Below are 5083 nucleotides of genomic sequence, written 5' to 3' on the forward strand. Positions count from 1 at the left end.
CATGCGATTTTCATAGCCTATGGTATTCACACATCCTCCACTGTGAGTTGGAATCTGGCCCCAGGCCTGTGGCATCGCCATAGGGCTGACTGCAGGGGAAAGAAAATTCTAAATGTGATAGGACTTTGTTCACATGTGAGTCAGGGATGTGTTTGCTCTGTTTAAAGAAGGGGGAATGATATTTGAAGCAAATTCGTTCAGGGAGAAATGCTGCCATTATATATAAACATTCGAAATTTAGTGACTGACTGGCTGGCTACCTTGTGAAGTCCCCAAACTTGCCTTTTGCCCACTGTCACCTGGTCGTTCATCAGTAGAGAATCTGCCTACAATGCAGGATTCCCAGGGAGATGCGAGTTCGATCCCTAGGTTGGGAAGATCCCTTGAAAAGGGCATGGTAACCCACTCCAGTATTCTTGCCTGGAGATTCCAATGGACAGAGGAGACTGGAGGGCTACAGTCCATGGGGTTGCAAAGAGTTGGACACAACTGAAGCAACTTAACATGCATGCACGTCTGGTAAAAAGAGCATGGACTTTGGAGCTCAAAATGTCTGGGCTTGCTTCCCAGTCCTGCCATGTAAAGACTCTTTGATCCTGCGCTTAGGTTTCCTCATCTGTAAAATGAGGATGATAACAATTGCTTAAAACTGTTTTATAAATCTTGAAATCACTTGATGTAAAGCATCAGATGTTCAGTATATAGTATGAAGTAGATATAAAGTAGTTAGTAATAATAATAGCTAATATTAGTAATAATAACAATAGCTATAATAGTAATAACAATAGCTAATATTTCAGAGGCATGCATTATGTGCCAAGCTTTGAGTTACGCACTTTTTTCCCACGTTGGCCCACTTAGTTTGACAATAATTCTATGAGGTCAGAAGAATTATGCCCTAAAATGCCTAATGCTATTAATCATGACGATATACAATACAGCTCAGATTGGAATAATCTCACGCTTTCTAATCCTGCTTTTTCTCCCTCATCTGCCCTCACACCTCCCCATCCTCCTCCGCACTGAGTTTTCATTTGAGTCCAGCACGCTGGAGTTGTCTCACCAGGGGAGAATTAACACAGGAGGCCAAGAGCACAAGTATTTTGCAATCCAAATGCTGGAAGAAGGCTTTGCAGTCAGAGATAAGAGATCAAATTTTCATGCAAAGAATACTAATTGTGTGGAACTATCTAACAAAGGGGCTTGTTTGCGGGGGAGGGGGGCGGGGAACAAACATGAGAGTCATTCAGAAATCTCCTTTTAAATCAGAATACTGGAGCTTCACAGAAGGCCGGGACTCTTTGTGTTCTTGCTACCACCCTCCTTCCGCCTCTGCTTCCCTCAGCTGTTGGGGGGGGGCGGGGAAGCGGGGTCAAGGTAGGGCCTTTTCCCTTCAGGTGTCAAGAATCCAGCCGTCCCCTCCCCAAGCCCCTCTTCCGGTGGGGAAGGCACGAACACATAGATGGCTGTCACTAGGATGCTTGCAGTCCCCTCTTAACAAATGGAAACGGCCTGGTTGGAAGTTAGCACTTGCAAGAAGAGAGGATCTCCCCTGAGGGTAGGCTAAAGCTAAAGCAGCCTCAGATGAGAATCAGCCTCGGAAGCTCATACTCAGCCTCAGCGGTTTATCGCAAAGAGGGAAGCACATTGGCCTTGAAGGTCTACAAGGGGTTAACCCAGTCACGTGGCTAAACATACCGCCCGGTCCACCTCCGCTGGCCCGGCAGACACCCGCGGGAAGTGCTGCCTCCGGCGTGAGAGGCTTATTTAAATGCTAACTGAAGACAAAGCAGAATCTATTTTCCCTTTGGCCTCCAGGAAGCCACAGCAGAGAATTTCAACATTTTTCACTAACACTGTCTCAGCCTGGTCCCAAATTCTTTCTGACTACGTCTCCCCCTCCCTGCCACTTCTGCCAAATTTCTGGGTGTGTGTGGTCGAAAAGAAGCACAGTCAGCCGGGTCCCCAGAATTCATGGAAATATGACAGAGAGTAATGTAACATTTTGTATTATGTCTAGTTTTAAAATAAAAAAGTCCTGTTTTTCTCCAGTGACATTTTACATCACACTCCAAGACAATCTGTTGTGAAGGGACAATTTGGGGAAAGGCCAAAGATGGAAAACTCAAACTGGGACTCTTTGGATACCTCGAAGACACTCAGTTTCTGGAACTTAGAGATTTAAAATTTAGTTAGCTGTCCTCTCCCATCTTAAAAGGAAGGCCACTTGGAGAGACTGACTTGTCCAAGGTCACACAGCTAGTAAACGGCAGAGCTCTATATGGTAAAGTTTTCAAGATGCTGTTATACACAATCCAAATTATCACCACAGCAGGGGGCATTTTTGTGTGTTGAAATTGACCAGCTGATGAGCTGTCAGGAGGATTAAAATAACATCTGCAAATTGGCATGCACAGTTGCTAAGGCAAATGAAATTAAAAGGTTCTATGCATTACACATTTTCTTTCCTTGATATTTATGTCCACATACATTTTGAGTTTACAGAGTTGTAATGTTTGTGTCTATATCACATCTTGATCTCTTTTTTTCACTTAACACAGACCCCATACTTACCATTTTAATGCTTAAAGAACATTCCATCTGGTCCATACTCTACTTTTTTTTTTTTTTAACATGCTACCATTATTGAACGTTTGGGTGGTTTCTAGCATTTCCCCATTATATATAGCTAGTCTTGGAACAACCTTGTACAGCTTGCCACCCTCCCACCCACCGTGGTCCTTTTTAGCTGGTTTCTTTGGAAAATGTTTTCGAAAACGGAATGAGGCATATAAAGAGCTTTCAAAGCAGATTGCTCTCTAGAGACATAGCACCAGTTTACTGTGTTTGTGTGTCATCAATGATGGCACACTATGGCAGTCAGAAAAAAAAAGTGGTTTAACTCTTCTGTCTGGGCATAGAAAAGGAACTTGGGAGTTCTTGGCTGAAACTTCCTAGCCTGGCCTTGCATACTCCACCCTTCAGCCCTTGGCAGTGTTATTGATTTTCTGGCCTTTTCCTAACTTCCTGCTTCTGCACAGAGTCTTGGAGCAGAAGTGAGCATGCTAATACAGAAGAGGATGAACAGTTCTGTATCAATAAGTGGCAAAAATCTAAGAAAAGCAACATACAGAAGTTGACTGCCTCAAGTGCTTCACCAAATGAAATGTTGGTGATTCACTTGTAAATTTCCATCTCGGACAAAAAGGTGATTTTGGTTTCAAAGATTAGTTGGTAAGAAAAGCCTGCCATTTCAGAGAAAAATCCCACTGTGGATCTATGTATGCATGTGTTTGATTTGACCATTTGGCCCAGTGGACTTGAGATATCTGTTCTGACTTGTGTCACAAATTATCAATGATTTAACAGTTTACATATTTTGAGTGCTGAAGACCTTGGCTTCCATGCATCATCTCATTTAGTCATCATAACTACCACAATCATCCTCCTTTTCCGGATGAGGAAACTGAGGCTTAGAAAGATTACCTTTCCCACAGTCACACACCTAGGAAGCGCAAGAGCTGTGATAAGAACTCAGGTCTGATTCTAAGGTCTTTTTGTGCTTGATCGCGTCCTGCCTCTTATACTCTCATTTATGAGATGGGGACATACCTGCCATACTTACTCCAGTGTTGTTTCAAGGATCAAATGAGAGAAAAACCCCAAAGTGCTTTGCAAAGAGTAAACAAAACATTGTATAGATGTATAGGCATTTTATGAATGAGAGGTGTGGTCATCACTTGGATTTAATTCAGCTACTGTGGACTAGATCTGATAGATAGATAGAGTGCCTGATGAACTATGGAATGAGGTTCCTGACATTGTAAAGGAGACAGGGATCAAGACCATCCCCATGGAAAAGAAATGCAAAAAAGCAAAATGGCTGTCTGGGGAGGCCTTACAAATAGCTGTGAAAAGAAGAGAAGCTAAAAGCAAAGGAGAAAAGGAAAGATATAAGCATCTGAATGCGGAGTTCCAAAGAACAGCAAGAAGAGATAAGAAAGCCTTCCTCAGCAATCAATGCAAAGAAATAGAGGAAAACAACAGAATGGGAAAGACTAGAGATCTCTTCAAGAAAATTAGAGATACCAAGGGAACATTTCATGCAAAGATGGGCTCGATAGAGGACAGAAATGGTATGGACCTAACAGAAGCAGAAGATATAAAGAAGAGGTGGCAAGAATACACAGGAGAACGGTACAAAAAAGAGCTTCACGACCAAGATAATCACGATGGTATGATCGCTCACCTAGAGCCAGACATCCTGGAATGTGAAGTCAAGTGGGCCTTAGAAAGCATCACTACGAACAAAGCTAGTGGAGGTGATGGAATTCCAGTTGAGCTCTTTCAAATCCTGCAAGATGATGCTGTGAAAGTGCTGCACTCAATATGCCAGCACATTTGGAAAACTCAGCAGTGGCCACAGGACTGGAAAAGGTCAGTTTTCATTCCAATCCCAAAGAAAGGCAATGCCAAAGAATGTTCAAACTACCGCACAATTGCACTCATCTCACACGGTAGTAAAGTAATGCTCAAAATTCTCCAAGCCAGGCTTCAGCAATACGTGAACCGTGAACTTCCAGATGTTCAAGCTGGTTTTAGAAAAGGCAGAGGAACCAGAGATCAAATTGCCAACATTCACTGGATCATGGAAAAAGCAAGAGAGTTCCAGAAAAACATCTATTTCTGCTTTATTGACTATGCCAATGCCTTTGACTGTGTGGCTCACAATAAACTGTGGAAAATTCTGAAAGAGATGGGAATACCAGACCACCTGACCTGCCTCTTGAGAAACCTATATGCAGGTCAGGAAGCAACAGTTAGAACTGGACACGGAACAACAGACTGGTTCCAAAGAGGAAAAGGAGTATGACAAGTCTGTATATTGTCACCCTGCTTATTTAACTTCTATGCAGAGTACATCATGAGAAACTGCTAGTCTGGAAGAAGCACAAGCAGGAATCAAGATTGCTGGGAGAAATATCTATAACCTCAGATATGCAGATGACAGCACTCTTATGGCAGAAAGTGAGAGGAACTAAAAAGCCTCTTGATGAAAGTGAAAGAGGAGAGTGAAAAAGTT

The sequence above is a fragment of the Capricornis sumatraensis genome, chromosome X (assembly GCF_032405125.1).
Source record: "Capricornis sumatraensis isolate serow.1 chromosome X, serow.2, whole genome shotgun sequence".
NCBI classification, from domain to species: domain Eukaryota; kingdom Metazoa; phylum Chordata; class Mammalia; order Artiodactyla; family Bovidae; genus Capricornis; species Capricornis sumatraensis.